The sequence below is a fragment of the Halichoeres trimaculatus genome, unplaced genomic scaffold (genome assembly GCF_033239565.1).
Source record: "Halichoeres trimaculatus isolate MK-OKI-2021-1 unplaced genomic scaffold, fHalTri1.1 fHalTri1_scaffold_9, whole genome shotgun sequence".
In the NCBI taxonomy this organism is placed as follows: Eukaryota; Metazoa; Chordata; class Actinopteri; order Labriformes; family Labridae; genus Halichoeres; species Halichoeres trimaculatus.
Window position 1 is genome coordinate 33,467,558 of NW_027437188.1, and position 20,765 is coordinate 33,488,322.

Genomic DNA, 20,765 nt, shown 5'->3' on the forward strand with positions numbered 1-20,765 from the left:
CAGGAATGAAAGGTGGGGATGATTTTGAAACTGACCTGAAATGAAACATTTATCACCTGACGAGCAGCTGCCTTCCTTTTCCTCCATCTGGGCTTTGTTTGAAGTTGAATGAGCCTCACAGAAACCAAATAAAAAGCCTCAGGGCTTGTTTGCCTGAGCAGACGCTTAATTAAAAACTTGTCGTTCATTTATAAAAAAAAATAAATAAATTACTTATGAAGAGGAGAAACGGATTCAGTGAACACACAGGACACAGAGCACTTTGATAAATGGAAGAGGAGGAGGTTTTTAGACACCAGGAGCTGTAGGGATAAAGTTTGAAATAAGAGCTCAGAGTATTATAATCATGATTTAGTTGTTAAACCCTGTTCTTAAAGGCTAAAAGTTCGTTTTTTAAAGAATGGGTTAAAAATGTTAAAGTTTTATTGGATGAAAGTTAAAGGTAAGATTTATTAAAGCTCCTGTAAGGAACTTTCTGACTGTGTTGACTCTGGCGCCCCATGTGGCCAAAACTTCTCATCCATGCTGTACATGTGTTAAAAAAGTAATGTCCAATTATAAAACACACTTAAAAGCAATTATAAAGACTGTTTCTTGTGTGTGTTTCTGGTCATTTTGTCACCTACCTTGCTGAAGTAAAGACAGTTTCAGTTCCTGAGGAGTCGGTGTCTGTGAGGACTTCCTGTTTGGTGTTGATTGCAGTGACACCTGTGGCTGGAATCAGAAGTGACTGAGGTTGTAAACTGTATATTGATCAATGACTCCTTGAATTTTAAATCATATGTACTGTGTTTTGTGAAAAAGCTGAGGCTATTTCATTGCTGGAGATCTTTAGCAGCGGTGAGGAGAATGCCTAAGTTGAAGAGCCATCACTGCCCTGTTTTTGGCCGTAAACAGCCACATAGTTCCATGCACAAGCTTCCCATCTCGGAAGAAGACAAGACTAAGTGGCTAGAGTTCATTTATCAAGGATATGTTCCAGCTACACTCAGTAAAATTGTGCATGTGCGTGCTAGTCACTTCATGGCCGACTGCTTTTCCAACTTTGGACAGTCCAACAGAGGGCTAGCAGATAGACTGGTCCTGAATCCAGGCGCATTACCAACCATCCTCAAACAAACCTGGGACCCTGGAAATGTGAGTATTTTAAATGCTGTGTGCTGTGGAGCAGATGGAAGAGCTTTTCCTCAGTGTCCCCCCTGTCTCTGTGTTAGCTTCAGGATGCTAACTTTAGCTGCAGTTAGCCTGTTGTTTTAGCCTGTAATGTTACGGTAAACAAGCTTCTCTGTTTTCTAAACATTGTGCACTCGGAGCTCGTGGCGCTGCTCTCAGTGACGCTGAAGAGCGGGGCGGTATCAGCGGTGACTCATTTACATATGAAGGCCACGCCCACTAAATCAGAGTGTTCTGAACAGAGGGGCTATGAGAGCCTGGAGACAATGCTGCTGTGCTTGATTTATTGGCTTTTTGGACCAAAACATGTTACTACCATTTCATGAAGACATCAATGATCCATATTAAACTGCAGAAAAGGAGCAGAATATGGGACCTTTAACGTAAAAAAGGGTCTTATTGCTGCAACCTTTTTCACCTGTTTTAGATTAAGGAGATTTTTTCTATTTACATGTTTTTATCATGCAGGAAAGAATCGGACAGTACTCTCTGAGATCTAAGAACCTCATTACGCTCTCTGTCCCAAACGCTCGGACAGATATTGAGAAAAAGGGTCTTTGAGTACTCTGCACCCTCAGCTCGGAACCACTCAGTGTCTTTGAATGTTTTTAAATCTAAAATGAAAAACATGGAGGCTGTTTTAGATCGGTTGTTTAAACAGTTTTTTTTTTTCCCAAAATGTGTTTTTGATCCATTATCTTGTGTTTTATTGACTTTGCTTTTGTCTTTTTTGTGCTTCCTGTCTGTAACTTTGTGTTTTTGCTGCTGCCTGTTTTGGCCAGGTCTCTCTTGAAGAAGAGGTTTTTAATCTCAGTGGGACCAACCTGGTTAAATAAAAAATAAAAAATAGTGTTTTCTGGGTTAAAGACTCTGTTTCCCCATGAGCATCATTGCTCACTGTCTTATGGTGTGTTCAATTTCCCACTCAGAAGTCGGAATTTATGAGGTCCAAGTGGGAAAATTTCAATTGGAGTGCCCCCTGAAGTGGGAATTCAGCAGATCGACACCACCAACGAGTTTACATTCAAAGATGGCTGCCCGGGGTAAACAGTACTTCGCTACTCAGCATTTCTGACCAGTGATTTTGGCAATAAATCAGTCGTATACTTCGTATTATTCTACACTTTTATATAGAAATATTGCTGGAAAGGTAAGTTTTCTAACTTGGCAACTGGAATGCTTTTGACCTGGAGATACCAAGGGGTGCGTTTTGTTTTGGAGAGTAGATCTTCTTTTTAACTCTACTTTTCCTTAAGACAACTTTTCCCAGCATGCAAAGCAATGAGGTAATGTATTTATTTGCAGTTTAAAGGGGCTCTGAGACGTGTCTGTAATGTTAATGAAACCTGGTTATGTCATCTACCAACTCCAGCCTCACTAATCAGAGCTAACGTAACCTCACTCTTCATTTTATTGATAGACTCTCAAGTTTGAACAGACCACTGCAGAATAACTGCTGAATGTGGGTTGGAATCAACATTATCACCAATAGATTAGTCCTTTTAGCCTTTAGCTCGTGCTCTATCTCTCTCCTGTTTATCTTTCTTCTGCTCTGACGTCATTTTTCTTTTTGACTGTCTACCATCACTACTAAATAAATCCAGGAAATCATGTTTAGCAGAGAAAGAGGATAGATCTTGCTTCTCACTGCTCAACCAAGTGTGTTGTGATAAACTGACTGATCTGGAAACAAGTGGAACAAATATCAGAGAATCAGGCAGCAACAAAATAAAAACATTGAACGTTTCTGAGCAGTCTGCCATGATTTTAACATCAGGTCAGCTGGAAACCAGAGATTTGACACATGGCTGCTGAAATTCTGTATTACTCATACACACACACACACACACACAGACACACACACACACACACACACACACACACAGACAGACCTGGAAATAACCTCCGTCACTTACATACCACAAACAGATAATATGCATTCTCTTTTACACACACACACACACACACATACACACACACACACACACACACACACACACACACACACACACACACACACACACACACACACACACACACAGTAACAGACTGGCTCTTTTCAGCGGCGCACAGGACGGAATTAGTGATATGGTGTTTTTGTTTTTTTCTGGTAAAGGGGCAATCCGCATAACCAAACAAATAACACCAGCATTCATTCACTTTTCCTCCACCACCAGTTTCCCTTCACACTGAGAAAACACACACACACAAACACACACACACACACATAAGTGAAGCTGTAGACCCACAAACAGCTATACAGTGACAACACACAGGCACGAGAGCAAACACATCTCAGAAACATAGATAGTACATGTGTAGACACACACACAAGCAGACTGAGAGATACACACATGCACTAAACATACAAACACACACACACACTGTGAAAACACACACACTCCTTGCCCACATTGGGACAGAAATAGCAGGATAAATAGAAAGGTGAGAGTCCGTTTTAAAAGGAGCAGGCTGAAGTGAAAGAAGGTCAGACCAGTTCTCAGACGCCTGAGAAGAAACGCCGCGCACCTCGTCTGACCCAGAGGAGGCGGCAGGTCTTCATCGGTCTGATCCAGTTTGATAAAAATCACTCAGAGCCGGGGAAATAAGATTTAACAACAAAATTTGCACGGAACATGTTCTGCATACCTCAAGTGAACCTGCAGTTCCTCAAGTGGCCACTTGAGGCTGCATCAAAAGCTAATAAATCCCAATAAACATGCATGATGTTTAAGTAAAGTTAAACATTTTATCAACTGTTTTTTTCTTCATTTGTTCTGGTGAATCATTTAACAAATCACAGCTGAAGGGATCCACATACACAGGTCTATATTTTTGATTATATCCAAAAAAAAAACACAGAAAGTCAGGAAAAAACAATTCCTGACTGTGATGTGAATGGATGTGATTCAGCGAGGAGAGAAACTGGCAGTGAATCTGGTCTGAGTGGAAAGGAAAGATCATTTCGACGCCGGGCAGACAGAGGAGTCAGGTTCTTCCTCCTTCTCTATTAATAGTTTGAATAAATATTAAAGTCAACAGAAAAACAGGGATTGGAGTAAATATGTGAATGTGTAGCTTCTGCCAGCTCTTTTTCCAAATAATTTACACATTTATAGACTCCTGGTTATAGAAGAGGTGAAGTATTTTTAGAGGATTTATCTTTATCTTGAGGAACCTCGAATCAGATCCACACAAAAGGGAAATCCACTTTTTCTTCCACTGAGAGTCAGAAATGAAAGAAATAACCATATTGTGTAAACTGCCTGCAGGACGGACAACGCCGAAAGCACAGATAGTGCCATAGTAGTGGATCTGACTTCTGTTGCCATAAAACACAGTGCTCAGCAGCTCTCAGTAACTCCCCTCATCTCTTGACACTTTCTAGCACCTCTTGGGTTGTGAGCAGCTGTTTTAGTGCCCCAGGAGTGAACTATGCTCATATTCCTGTTCATGAAAATATAAGCTTGTCCAATGAACTCTTCATTTTTACTTTTTCACACACAGGGCAGCACACCTTCCTTCTCTTTTATGGCCACATATGAAAAACCAAAGCAAGGAGAGCAGCAGCAAAGACCTCGGGGTACAGAGCAGGCTGAGCATCAGTGAGAATATTACACTACAACACTGATAAAATCAGACACAGCATTAAAGGAGGAGCTTAAATGAAAAGAAGTTCGGTGGGTTAGGCTTGACTCTGTGGCCTGATACTTTGCTTAGTTTTTTTTATTCCTCTTCTGTATATGTTTGAAATTATGTAAGCAGACCTAAAAATATTTTTTTATACTCTTTTAGAATATCATTTAGTTATTTCTGCAGTTGCCCAACAGTGGCCATCTTTGTACCTTAAACAGAGGATGGGGACTTGGAGGAGACTGAATTTTGAGTGTATAGCACAAGGGTCTTCATCTTGCGGCTCTTTGACTCTTTTGCAGTGGCTCCTTGTAGCTTCAAAAATATAATATTAAAATAAAGAATTTACATTTTCATACGGAGGGTATTAATGATTAAGGACATTGACACCAAATAAAATCATGGGTAAGCATTTTGTTGAAGTGAAAATAAATCACCTCTTGCTTTAGAGCTTCCTCATTTTTTAATATTTTTGCATTTTTTTCATTTCTGCAAATTTTTGCAAATTATATGAATTCCACTTTTATGACAATTTTGCAATTTTTAAAATATTTCACAATTTTTTTTAAAAAAATTAACAAATTTTTTAATTTAACATTCATTTATTTTTGGAAAATGTATAACATTTTGGCCAATGAGAAATTTTTCAACTTATTAAAATTTCATAGATTTAGCAATTTACCATTCATTTATTTTTTTAGAAAAAATTATAAAATTTTGGCAAATTTTGTAGTTTCAAAATTTTTTGTAAGTTTTGAAAATTTTTGCACATTTTCAAAAATTTTGTCTTTTTGAATTTGCATTATTTTTAGAGTTTAAAAATTTGGACACATTTTTCAAATTCTTAAAATTTCACACATTTAGCAAATTTATGAAATAACCATTCACTTATTTTTTGCAAATCTTTAAAATTATGGGAATTTTTTTATTTCAAAACTTTTGGGAATTTTTGCCAATTTTTGCACATTTTTTTACATTTCATCTTTTTTTGCAAACTTCCGAAATTATGAAATTTTTTGAATAATTTAGCAACCTATTAAAATTTCATAAATTTTGCAAATTTATGAAATTACAAATATTTCCTTTTTTATTATTATGTTTTCAAAATTTATTAGAAATCAAAAACTTAGCCCTTTCAGGTACAATTTAAAAAAAGAAAAAAAAACACTCTTGTTTAGATAATTATTTACTAGATTTTTAGTAAATATAGAATTTTATACACTTTTTTGTCTTTATTCTGAAGATAAAATACATTTTGTGGCTCCTGAATGGCTTTGATCCAGGTGAGCTGAGGAAAATGGTTCTTATGAAAGTAAAGGTTGCAGATCCCTGGTCTAGTATAATATGTCTCTCAGTTTGTTGTTGGTTCTCTGACATACTGTCAGAAAACTAAAATATTTCACATTCAGACAGACGACTGCAGCTCTGAGCCTGGAGGCAGGACGGCGGCACTAATGAGCGGGACGTTTCAGAAGTCCACTCGGTGTTTCTGTGCCAGCGAGGTTTGTAAGGAGAGACAGAGGAAAACCAAGTGTATCAATGGAGAAAGTGTCCTGCAGCAGGTACAGGTGAGACAGAACAGGTCCACTTCAGTCCACTTCCAGAGGAGCCAGAGGGTACAGCGAGTGCAGCTACATCCTCAGACTGTTTCCCTCAAAACATCCGCTCCATGAATCACACATCTTATTTACCCAGCGCCCCCTCCTCCTCCTCCTCCTGTGCCCGTACCTCCATCCCACCTCCTCTGCTGGCCCCACCCGTCTCCTCCTCTGTCTCCTCTCACACGCCCAGAGAGGGGAGGGGTCTGTAAAGCTCGTCGCTGACCGCTAAGGTTCACTAATAAACCGGAGACTCAAAGGGCTCTCTGACTTCTGAGCGGGGAAAATAAAAACCGACACGTACGGATAAATAAGCTCCTGTGGCTCTTTGAGCTATTTTTAGTCAGATCACTTCTCTGCTTCAGATAAACACTTAACATGATCACACACACGTTCTACTTTCTGATCATAAAACATTGTTTTTAACTCAGATATCTGTGATATATTACCCCGTTTCAAGCAGCAGATCAACACTGGAGCTTTGAATTAGGGACATGTTTTATTTGTCCGGTCTGCAGCTGATGTGATGCACAATTCAACAAATGTTTCAACATGATTTTATGTATTTGGAAGAAAGAAGAAGAAGAAATGCACCAAAAAATGTTAAAACACAAACATGCAATAGATTTTCTTAAGGTTTTGTAGATTTTTTTTTACCATCGAGCAGCTTTGAAACAGACTTCACAGCTTAGTGTTTTATTTCTGAGTTTAAAAGTCTTCTTTTATCAGAGTTTAGTCCTGGGTGACTTCTTTAAGGAGGGCTTATACATTAATGAAATCTGACATAAAATGGTTTAAAAAGTGAAAATCTTTCTTATTATTTCACAAAAACAAGTCATCATCACTAAAACTCGGCCTAAAAATACCACTTCCTCTCGGTAAATCCTCCTCACCTCTCACACACGCCGGAGCACACGCTGCAATTAAAGTGCATTTAATTTTAGTCTCATCTGGCATGTTAGCCGTACAAAGGTAGCAGTGTTAGCTCGAGGCCAGGGAGGGAGAAAGAGGGAACACATGCAGGTATTTATAGGGAGGAAAGTGGAGAGCAGAGACGCGGGGAGGAGTGTGGATGTCAGAGAGACGGAGAGGTGAAATCAGAGCATCAGATGTGTTGGCTTTAGGATTCAAACAGCAGTACGGGAAGCATGGCAGAAATGTTAGAGTCTGAAAACCTACATCCATGTTTTGTGTTTTTTCTTGTTTTGCTGATTCAAACCCAGAATTGACACACCGTTATCTTTAAAGTCAGACCTTAAAGTAGAGAGCTGCAAAAGATGCACAGTTTCAGGTAAAATACTGTTGGATGGTCACCTGCATCAATTCAGGGATGGGCTATGTTTGCTGATATTTTACCAACATGCTCAGTTTCTTTTGGATTCCCCAGCACTAACCCCGTGTTTCCAGCCCATAGACTTTGTAATAAATGGTTGCAGTCTCTGTTACGTCACCCGTTTGTTTCTGAAACAGAGTTTTGAACAAATCATAGACAGGAGTCGTATTGGAAATGGGCCGGGCTTTGAGCCTCCACACTGACACCTATAGGAGGCCCACCTGTCAATCAGCTGACCTGTGCGCCTGATTGGACAAACTTGTGATCCTGATATCTTCTAAAATGCCAAGTTCAAAAGTCATAGTACAGTGCGCTGATAGAAAAATTAGCTATTCAGACCATGTCAGGGTTTTTTGTTCCAGGCTGTAAACATGTTTATTAATGCCCTACGGTCAGCTTTTTGGCCTTTTGTGCAAATGCGGTGTCTGGTCTTTCTGCAGCCAGCTTCAAGCGGACTTTCAAAGAACTGCAGATTTTTTAGCAACGCTGCTTGGTCTGATTTCTCATGTTCAAGTTTGCCATATGGGCAGCAATCACAAAGCTTCTCAGAGTCCTCTCAGAGAGCTCCTAAAAACTCCTAGCAAGGAATCTTAGCTTAAGAATCCCTCGCGCAATGTGACGTTGAAATGACGTATACGTAACGTAATTTTCGACGTCTAAATTAGGTCTCCGGAAGGTGCAGAATGAAAGTTTTCTATTACGTCTTTTTTTGGACGTCGTATGGAGGTCAGATTAACGTCCAAAAAGTGTTTGGATTCATTTTGAACGTCTCGTCTTTTAGACGTTCGATGTTTGGTGGGGTGATTCAGGAAGTTTCTATGCTTATATACTGGACTGTTTAGGGGTGGATCACCAGCCAAACATCTGTCTCAGGTGTTCAGGTGTAACTGTGTTAAAGGAAAGTCAAACAATAGTATGAGAGTCCACTCTAAAGGCCCATTTATGCTCAACGTTACACACGGATAGGGACGTAGTCTTCCGTCCGTGCTCTGCGTTCATTTCGTCTGTATTCCTGCACATTTCTATGAAGCTTACAGATACGGACCAAACGGAGCGGTACCACTTGAAACTGTGGGGGCAATGTTGCTGTTATTATCTGATACATAGCTTTACTGAGACACAAAGAAGAAATAACAAAGGCTGAACTTTTGGGATGTATTTAACAGCCTCACCAATCACTGCCTGCTACAACGCTGCCTCTGTTTTTGTCTTTTACGCGAGTGGAACATTATTAATACCTCCTCCACAGTCGTCATGCTTGTTTTTGAGTTTGTTGTCCTAAACTTTTGACTCTGGGCCTTAAGGCTTCCTAAAACTCTTCCCTCCTCCTAATAGTTTTTTTGACATGAAGGCCTGAGACTCTTCATGAATAACTTTTATCTTACTGGGGGAAAATTCTTAGAAACATCTTACAATCCGACAAATTCTACGGTTTTTCTAAGAACGACGTCACTAGGAGCTACTTTCGGCCATAAGATGCTCTGTGAATAAGTGCCATTGTACCACCGTGCTCAGTCTCTTCTATTCTCTCTGTTTCTGGATCTCACAGCGCTACAGTAGTTACAGAAAGTGTTTCTAATGTTTCCTTTTTTCTACTTCAAGTGGTCACCATTCTTCTTCTCTTGTTGTGTAATGCAGTTAGAAATTGCCTGAAGACAAATTATAGCCAACCAACCGTATCACAACCAGGTAATGGAAACAAGCACTAGAACCTATCAGAAATGTTTAATGAGACATTATTTGTAATTACGTGTTGAATTTTGCTAATGTAATGTATTTCCACTGCCCAAAAATCCTGACCCATCCCGAAAAGTTTCTTTATTTACCTCATTTATTGATTGGTTGCTAGGCGCTACCCAAGTAGCTGCCTGTTGCAGCAGCTCTCTCGTCTTTGTCCGTTTCTTGTAATTTCTTCGTCTCTTTTTCGTCATCTTTGTATTTGGAGTGGATCATCACTTTGTATGGTTCATTGTCGGTCACGGACACCAAACTCTTTGTGGCTTCGGCGGTATTTTTACTACTTTTCTCCTGTGTTTGTCTGGAGATCCTACATGTAACCATGGCTGCATTGTTTACATGCGAAATTAGCTGTTAGCAGCCTGTAGCATATCAATGCTAACTAGTGTAGGGCTTGATGATTTCCCTCGAGCTGAGGAGGAGGAGGTGAGGACGACGTGCTGGTTCTCGGATGTGAGCTGGGAGGTGACGACGTGGACCCGTCCTTCCATCCATCGTTGTTGGGAACGTGGGATCTCGCTCCGGGGGATGGATGAGCTAGCTGTGCTAACCCAGCGGCATCGTGCTGTTCACGGACGCGGCTGACGGAGCTGACATCGGACGCCGCGACACATCGGAGGAGCTTCGCCTGCTGTGAGCAGACAGGATCCAGGAGACAGAGACTGAACAGACTGCTGGGGAGGCTCAGTCCTGGACCCTGTGGAGGTGGAGACTGGCTGGGCTGGAGAGTGGTGGACGAGTGGTGGACGGGATGTCGTCATCTAATTTCTTATGGACATTTTTGCACTTTCTTTACTCTTTCTTACTTTTGTTTTCTTAAATGCTGCGGTGACTCCTGAATTTCCCCTCGGGGATAAATAAAGTATTTTCTATTCTATTCTATTCTATTCATGGATCTAAAACCCCATTTCCACTGGTTAGCTCAACCATTTACCATTTTACGGTTTTGAAGGCAAAACCTATGAGGCTATGGGAGAATCTGAGTGGAGCCAGGTGACAAAAATAAGATATTTTTTCCTTTGGAGAGTCTGATCACTTCTTGACTCTACCTCCTGACATTTTTTACAATTCCTGAAAAAAATACACAAGAACAGCAGTTGTCAATCATTGCTAAAGTGACGTAAAACCTTGTTTTTAACCTCTAATAACTAATGAAAACAAAACCTTACAGACAAATGATATCTTCAAATCATCACAACAATGACCACAGCCCATCTGGAATGACTGGGGAGATGGATTTTTTTTAACCTATACTGCAGCTAGCCACCAGGGGGAGCAGTTTTTGTGGAGACCTCAGTTCGAGCCGAGCAAGATGACGCTCAGTTAAGCCTGGTCCTGTTTACGTTGCCACAGACAACCGTGCCCCCTAGTGGTAGGCGGTGTGTAAGCCAGATGCTGATAGCTGCATCAGTTAAATAACAGCGCGACGCCGTAGCAGCACAATACAGTTTACCCCGCTAATAAATCCAAGGAAGACGAAAAACGCGACACAGTAAAGACATCCAGCAATTCATCTTCTTTGTGATTGTCATGTGGCTTTTTGTAATAAAGTGCAGGCAAACTTTGTTTCAGAGAAGACTTTGTGCCACTAGGAGAAAAAGCCATGGCAATTCTTTTGACTAATCAGATGTTTGATTGTTTATTCACACAGAAAACTTTCGGCTGAGTTTATTACGGAGAAGACAAAGATGGAATAAAACCAGAAACACTTCCATGTGTCACAAATCAACCCTAAAATGAGTTTTAGAGCAGCAAACACGTCACGTTATGATAGAAAAGTGTTTTAAAAGTCATCGAGGACGTTAGTTTTTCAGACTTTTATAGGATAACGTCTCTTCGCTCCAGTTTATTCTCTTTCTAAACAGCCTGTACCTTTCCTCCCTCCCCCTCCCTGTCTCTGTTCATTGTTCCAGGTTCAGGTGCTGCACGGCGGGTTAATGGTTAACTCGGGCTCGGCTCGAGTGCACGGCGAGGGGAGGAGGCGGCGGCCATGAAGGAACGGTGACATTTCACTGCCATTATTCATCCGTGCTTTGTTCCCGCTGCGCTGAGGAGTGTTTGCTCTGGGATGGAGCGCAGGGCGGAGGGATGCTGAGATGGAGGGATGAATGGGGCAGGGTGTGGAGGGGGAGGAGGGGTGAGGAGGAGGGTGACGGGGGTTTGAGAGGTGAAGAAGTCATGGGGTTAAAGTGTGAGGCACCTCTGAGGAGAGGATAAGGGAGACAAAGGCCTCTGTGTTTCAGCCTCGCTATCTCCCCTCTGATCCTCATGATCTTTTCTCTTTCTTGTTTTCTTTTTTAAGTCTTTGTTTTCCACTTTTTTAATGTTCTTTCTCTCTTAAACACAGACACACACACACACGTAGGCCCACACACTCACGCTCATGCTCTTCCCAGCTGTTTACATGGTGTGTTTGCACAATATGGTGTCTCGGAGGAGGAGAGCGGCGAAGGAGGGGCAGGGATGTTAACCTCAGTCACGGATGTTCTCTCCAAACTGCTGCAGATAACCTCGTCAGCTGCTCGCTTTTATGGGCTCCAGATTGTTGCCGTCGTCCTGAGTGGAACTCTGATTGCTCCTACACGGCGACGTGTGTTTGACGTATAGATTTATCATCCAGTAAATGCCTGAGACGAGGTCTTTTTTAATTATTTTACCAATACGGAATAAACCACGCCATGAAACAAACATTAACAGAAAACCAACAGAGTGTGAGTGAACAGAGAAGTTACCTGTACGAACAGAAACTTCTGTTTAATGTGATGTTTGCAAAACATGGTGGAGAATGTGGATTCAACCAAAATGACTTTAAACAACAGAAAAATTAGCGGTGATGGCTTTTCTTTAGACTAGTCCCTGAAATCACCTCACAATAGAAAATACGACAGTTAGATCGACCAATGAATAGATTATGTGTTAAACTAGTTTTGCACAAACTAACCGTAAAGCCACGCTCTGCTGTGTGAGGATGTGGAGAGGGCTCTGGAGTTACTTCTCAGACATTTTTGCCGTCGTTAGATAGACACCAGAACAGAGAATGAAAATGTGAGAGCAGAGGATAAGGAGGTGACACTAACATCCAAAACGTACAAGATGAGGCTCAGCTCTGTCACGGCACTGGATCAGATCAGTTTCTATTCGACCAACACTAGATTCAGCTGCATCCCTGCTCCGGCAGGTTGCAGCAGATATGCAACGGTCCCAATTTTGTCGGATGCTGGAGCTGTGATGCATCAATTCACCACAGAGAAGATCAAACAGGTCAGAAAGGTTGTGCAAAGAAACCTCCTAAATACACCAACAGACTTTCAAAACAAAACACCGGATCCTATTCACGAGAAAGGTCTGACAAGTTCGTAGCCCGACTAGGAAGGAGTTCTGTCATAGTGATGAAACTTGGCAAGCATTAATGTCAACATTTTCTGACACTTACGGCATGGGCTCCTTCTGGCCCACTACGCTCTGCTTGTGAAAGACGCATGGTGCTTCCAGCCCAGTACGGCTCCAAATCTCTAGCCAGACTCTTCTCCTCTGTTGTTCCCAAATGGTGGAATGAATTACCTAACTCTGTGCGATCCACAGAGTCCCTTTCTACTTTAAGAGATATCTGAAGACTCATCTGTTCAGGGAACACTTAGGCCCTTACTCTGAGCCTTCTCCTCTTTGTCCTCGGAGGTAGACTGAGTTGTTGAAGGTTAAACAGGGTATATGCTAAAATCCTGAGGTTGATTTCAATACCTTTTTAAGACATTTTAAAAAAACCTTTCCAAAAGTTTAAAGACTTTTAAAGACAGCTGAGAAGGAATAAAGCTTGAAAGAATAAATGAAACTAAAGGCAGGTTTATGGACAACCCTACAACAAGTAACAAGACTTATTCAAGGCCAGCTTGCTGAAAAAAATGAGGAATTATTTCATCATTATCAAAATTTAGGACATGAGCCTGAGACTGTGTGATTTGCTTTAATGTTGTATTTAATTTCGCTTTTTGAAACTAGTAGTGACATCAATTAATAGCTGGTGTATATTCCTCTCACAATCTTTATTGCTGTATCTTTTTGTTACTAAAGTCTTAACGTATATATTTTATTTCATTCTTTTCATTTTTTGCATTTTTCTACTGACTCCGTCAATTTCTGCTGTGATCACAACAATTTCCCCGTTTGGGATCAATAAAGTAATTCTATTCTACTCTACTCTATTTTATTTTATAACTTTATCAGCCAAATGAGGACGGTCCTGAGGAGGAAAATAAATATTCATGGATATTTTTGGAGTCAAAGCTTGAATACCTGTAAAATTTAATACCTCATAAAACCTTAAGACTTTTTAAGGGTCTTAATTTCCCCAAAATTGATTTATCAACTTTTAATACTTTTTAAGACCCCGCGGACACCCTGTCAAAGTATATTGTTGCAGCAATTAATTGTGGTTCGTTGGCTAGATTTTTCTGTATAATAAAAAAAAATCTTCTTGCACTTAATAGCAGCACCTGCAGCCAAATAAGTAGCACTTTGTCGCACTAAGGTTTTCCCTTCCGTCAAAATTCTTCCATGTGTTGAACGTCACTTTGAACTAAAGCGTCCGCTAAATGAAGCTGTAAACTGTATGCACTGGTCCGACAAAGAAACAGCTCCCTGTCTCATTTGAATAGAGCTGGTCATGGGGCCATTGAACAACACAACCCCACAGATAAAAAAAAATACCTGAAAGCAGATGTTGCCAGTCTTTAAAGCTCATAATCTGAAGGATTAAAACAAGTTGTGATAACTTTGTGCAGGGATTTGGATCCTTTAATCCTCCTGTGTCTAACAGGTTAACACTGATCGACCTGATTCTCTCATTTTCACACTCTTAGAGGATCAGAGCATTTTTACCCACGTCAAGGTCTTCATTAAAACAGATTAGACCTGAGGAGACTTCATGAAATCCCAAAGTCCCAAATTCAAAGTCTGAGACGTTAAAAAATTAGACTGAAACACACACACACATAGATACACACACATGTGATACGCTTCACTGCTTGTGAGTCATTGCATTGTGTCACCCATTTCTATGTGTGTGTTTCTGTATACAGTGGGGTATATACCCAGTTAGATCACACACACACACACACACACACACACACACACACACACACACACACAGGTCGTGCAGAACAATGGCCGGCTTTGACGGAGGCGGGCTTTCAGAGGAGATGGGCTCGATCTATTGTCCGCTGTGTTTACTCACAGACTCACCTGGCACTGAGCTAATAACAGAGGCTCTATCTGTCAGTGCAGGGGACGGGGGTCTCAGCCCACACACACACACACACACACACACACACACAGATACACACACCATGAGAAATACACAAAGAAAGCACAGTTTCACGTTGATCTGTGTGAAACATACAACATGGAAACACAGGAGGAACTTCACGAGATGGTGATTCAGCCTGAATGTCGTTATAAATCATGTGTGTGTGTGTGAGTGTGGGGGTGTGTGTCCCCAGTCACACCTGGGTGTCCCGGGAGGGTCCAAGTAAAGGAGAGGGTTTATGGAAGTGAAGGGGGGGGGGCTCTTTCAGGTTTTTACCACTGTGCAAACACACTCACACACACTCACACACACACAGTTGATGGTTTTGATGGGATCAGTTGGAAGCCTCAGAGTGACCCTGCCCCAACCCCTCCCTTGTTTGATCGACATGGGTGAGAGAAGACGGGTGTGTGTGTGAGAGCGTGTGTGTGTGTTTAGGAGTAAGTAACTGGAGGTAATAATCCTGATTAGGAAATAAAACTTAAGAAATAAAACTGTCCCAGAAATCCCAGGAAAACCAGTTGTCAGTGGTCTCTCTGAGGAGGAATCCCTGTAAGCACTGAGCAGTCATTCCTCCACCACAGGAGTAAGCAGAGCCAGATACTACTGTGTACAGATCTAATTTAACTGGGAGGTAAATATTGATTTGATTGTGGATTTTGTTGTTTTTGTGCAGGAGATTCTGTTTCCTGTGGCTGTTTTGATGATCGTGTTTACTGAAGATACCTGCTCAGGGTTAAGAACTGCTCTGATAGAGGAATAAGGAACTCTGAAGTATGGTGGCCCTGAGAGCTCACAGCACTGCAACTTAAGAGGACACATGCAAAAAGACAGAACACAGGCAAACTGAGGTAACATGGTCATCAGTTTGGCAACACGTGCACAGCATATACAAAGGCAAAGACCAAAACAAAACCTGTAAGAAAACACGCGCTGCAAACACCATAACACAAAACAGAAGATAAACGTGCAGCAAGGACAACATCACAACACAGTAGAAAAACTTGATGCAAAGAGCAAAACACAACACATTACAAGAACAGGCTGTTAATACCCCGCAACAAAACACGGCAGAAAAATGCGCTGCAAACACCACAACATTAGAACAATCTGCAAAGACCACAACAATACGCAACGCATTAGAAAAACTTGATGTGAAGAGATTAGGGCTGCACGATTATCGCAATCGCAATGTCAGCGCATGCAATTGAGATTTTTCTCCATGATAACCAAGCAAGTCTGTAGACTCATCATGACACAACTTTTTTTATTAAATCGCAAGCACAATGGCAATCGCTATATTGTCCACCTAATCGCAAATCGCACCTTTTCCCCAAATCGTGCAGCTCTAGAAGAGATCAACACAACTCATAATAAAAAATGCGCTGCAAATACACCGCAACACAACACATTAAACAAAGGCACAAAGACCACTTGACAACACATTGAAAAACACAAATATACATTAACATTTTTAAAAAATGGGCTGAAGACACACCACAACACAACACATTCAAAAATTGCGCTGCAAAAACACCACAACACAACACATTAGAAGAACGCGCTGCAAACACACCTCAATACAATGCGTTCGAAAAACACGCTGCAAAAAGCACAACACATTAGTAAAATGCGCTGCAAAAAGCACAACACAACACATTGCAAGAAACACTCTGCAAAAAGCACACCGCAACACATCAGAAAAACGCCCTGCAAATAGCACACCGCAACACATTCGAAAAACGCGCTGCAAAAACACTATAACACAACACATTAGAAAAACGCGCTGCAAAGAGCACAACAAATACAAGTAAAACGCGCTGCAAATACATCGCAACAACACACATTAGAAAAACACACTGCAAAGAACACATCGCAACACAACAAATTAGAAGCACGCACTGCAAACACACAACACGAGAAAAAAACGCGCTGCAAACACACAACAACACGACACATGAGAAAAACGCACTGCAAACACAAAACAACAAAACACTTTAGAAAAACGCGCTGCAAACACAACACAACACATTAGAAGAAACACACTGCAAAAAGCACACCGCAACACATCAGAAAAATGCCCTGCAAAAAGCACACTGCAACACATTCGAAAAACGCGCTTCAAAAACACTATAACACAACACATTAGAAAAACGTGATGCAAAAACACTATAACACAACACATTAGAAAAACGTGATGCAAAAACGCTATAACACAACACATTAGAAAAACGTGATGCAAAAACACTATAACACAACACATTAGAAAAACGTGATGCAAAAACACTATAACACAACACATTAGAAAAACGTGATGCAAAAACACTATAACACAACACATTAGAAAAACGTAATGCAAAAACACTATAACACAACACATTAGAAAAACGTGATGCAAAAACACTATAACACAACACATTAGAAAAACGTGATGCAAAAACACTATAACACAACACATTAGAAAAACGTGATGCAAAAACACTATAACACAACACATTAGAAAAACGTGATGCAAAAACACTATAACACAACACATTAGAAAAACGTGATGCAAAAACGCTATAACACAACACATTAGAAAAACGTGATGCAAAAACACTATAACACAACACATTAGAAAAACGTGATGCAAAAACACTATAACACAACACATTAGAAAAACGCGCTGCAAAAACACTATAACACAACACATTAGAAAAACGTGATGCAAAAACACTATAACACAACACATTAGAAAAACGTGATGCAAAAACACTATAACACAACACATTAGAAAAACGTGATGCAAAAACACTATAACACAACACATTAGAAAAACGTGATGCAAAGAGCACAACAAATACTGCAAATACATCGCAACAACACACATTAGAAAAATGCGCTGCAAAAAGCACAACACAACACATTAGAAAAACGCACTGCAAAAAACACACCGCAACACAACACATGAGAAAAAAACGCACTGCAAACACACGACATCACGCCACATTGGAAAAACACACTGCAAACACACTGCAAACACAACACAATAAAAAAACGCGCCGCAAACACCACAACACAACTTATTAGAAAACATGCTGCAAATACACTTCAACACAGAATAAAAAAACGCGCTGCAAACACAATTCAAGACAACACAATAAAAAACGCAATATAAACCCACCACTACACAACACATTAAAAAAAACGCACTTCAAACACACTTCAACACAACACATAAGGAAAACGCGCTGCATACACCACAACACAACACATTAAAAAAAAAACCACTGCAAACACACCACAATACAATACATTAGAAAAACCCGTACAAATACACTTCAACACAACACATTAGAAAAACTGCGAAGACCACAACTCAACAGAAGTGTTTCCAGAGGACACTTTAAAGTGATGCACATGTTCAGACACACTTGTTTACACAGATTTTCAGTCACAGCGATAGGCTAGTATCTAAATCATGTGATTACAATGTTCATAACTGATGGAAAGAAAACCAAAACAGAGCTATGACTGAAAATCTGCGTCAATGACGGGACATGTGCGTCACTTTTAAGTGTCCTCTGGAAACACTTTCATTGTGTTGTGGTCCTCAGGGCCACCATTTATTGCCCCCTACCTCTTTATCGAACCTGATGCTGTGCACATATTAGTCAAACATGTGAATCAGGGTCACGGTTAGTGTCACACCACATACGTAAGTGTCAGACGTTCAGACTCGTGTCAGTGTTTCTCCACTTCACTTGCAGCTCCTGTAGAAACAGGACCAGCCTCGACTGATAAACATCCTTTTTTTTTTGTCCTGTGTTGTTTTTCAGCTCAGGCTTGGCCGTCTGCCAGCCGATAACAACACGGGACATACCTGCTGCATTAATGATTGCTCAGTCCTGCCTCCTGCGTCTCCTGCGCCGCCTGCTTCTGTATTTTAACATACGTCTTTATGGTTTAGAGGCTGAGCTGAAACTGAGTCTTATCAGGGAGAGGCATGAGACTACGAGGAGAATTTCCTCTGAGCTTTAAAGATGGAGGAGTACCCGACCGAGTCAAGCGAGTCCTCATTAAGGTGGAGCAGTGCAGCGGGCAGACAGTAATGGAGGGAGGGTCTTTATCCTCAGAGGCATCAGTCTCAGCGCGCTGCACACCACTGCTCACCTAACAACCTGTGAGTGCACGAGCCGCTGCAGGCTTCATGTGACATCACGCATCCTGTCTGCAACTCCAGACGACACCAAGCACGATTACCTGAACGTGTCTCTAAAAGCTGCCGCGTGTTTTTCACCAAACCCACCAAACACAGAAACAATAAGTTCCTCTTTGCCTCCTGTACCCGACAGACTGCGTCAGCGGGACCTACAGGATCTACCAGGATGCATTGCATACACGCAGCAGCAGCAGCAGCAGCAACAGCAGCCTCGCCCCATTCGACTCTACTCCAATAATTACATCTAATAAACCAAGTCAGCCACAACACTGCAAACATCCTCTGCACCCATAATTAGGATGTAGAGTTCAGTCTGTCAGTGTTTTCTCCACAAACAGGACTCAGATCTAAACAGACAGAAAACATCCTCAAAGTCAACCGAACACAACAAGACTTTTAGACTTTCTCTGGTTTTAAAATTGTGGGAAACCAAACACATTTCAACATTTCAGACCAACAAACCTCTGAATCAACAGCGACAACATTGACTTCAGATTTGAGAAAACAATTTCACAGACGCTTACGTGATCAAAACTTTTAGAAAGTGTCCTAAAACCCTTTTTTAATTCTTTAGCTTTTAACCTCAGCAAGACTTAGTTTCTTTGCCCAATCTTATTCCCTTTTATTTTCTTTTATTTGATTGTTTTCTTTTCTGTTTTTATCATTTTATCCTTTCCTACCTGTACAGCACTTTGTTTACAGCTGTGGTTGTTTTTATATATAAAGTTGGTGTTAAGTTTTCTGTGCAGTATTTTGCTTGAAAAAGGTTAAAACACAATATAAATTATTTTTTCCAGAAGTTGGCCGGTGGGCCGAAATTTTGTTTGTGTTAGCTGCCTTGCTAGTGAGCAGTACCCTCCAGCTGGTGGCGCTTCCCAGTAGGGGTGTGCCATATCATAGCGTCTACAATAATACGATATAAACTTGTCATTTCGCGATTTTTACAGTGCAGAGACGCAATGGCATATGACACTTCCTGCTGTGTACAAAGCAACTTGGGCGGAAAGAAGAGCAAAAGTAGCATGGTGACACATTAGAAAAAAGGGCTACAAAAACACTACAACACAACACATTCGAAAAATGCGCAGCAAAGACCACAACACAACAAAAGTGTTTCCAGAGGACACTTAAAATTGATGTCAGACACACTTGTTGACGGAGGTCTTCAGTCCCAGCGATGGGCTAGTATCTGAATCATGTGAAAGAAGAGCAAAAGTAGCACGGCAGCATCAACTTCGTCCTCACATGAGGATTTAAAGCCTGAAAGAGGAGCTACCTCAATGATGTGGAGGTGGTTTGGCTGACCAAAGATCAGACACGCAGCAAAACACGTTAAATGCAAAATGTGCAGGAGAGCTATTACCACAAAGGGTGTCAACACCACAAACATGTTCCTCCACCTAAAACTTAAACACACAGTCGAATACAACCAGACTATGGAGACAAGAGAGGAGGATGTAAAAGCTACATTATTATGGGGGGAGTTTTTTGCTTCTACAACAGACGTGTGGTTGAGCCGAACGTCCGAACCTGATATCAGCATTACTGCTGATTCACACAGAAAGCGTGAGCGCCGTGCAGCACAGCGCCGTGCAGCACAGCGCCTTGCAGCACAGCGCCTTGCAGCACAGCGCCCATTGCAGCTAGATACCTGAGATCACAGGAGAACCACATGTTCCTGCAGGAATCCACCCATGACAGCATACTTTCATTGTAATTAATTAGCATGTTAAGCTCACCTGGCCCTCCCCAAACTTCAGCTTCTTCAGTCCACGCCTTCTCCTTTCT

At 41.1% G+C, this 20,765-nt stretch overlaps 1 long non-coding RNA gene across 1 annotated transcript in view; it reads right to left on the reverse strand.

The window, feature by feature from the left end:
* Positions 1 to 637: 637 nt before the first annotated feature.
* Positions 638 to 20,765, reverse strand: part of LOC141797575 (uncharacterized) — a 36,506-nt gene continuing 16,378 nt past the window's right edge. Inside the window, exon 3 of the long non-coding RNA XR_012599093.1 lies at positions 638 to 708. This is a non-coding gene — a long non-coding RNA (uncharacterized LOC141797575). The remainder of the gene's footprint in view (positions 709 to 20,765) is intronic.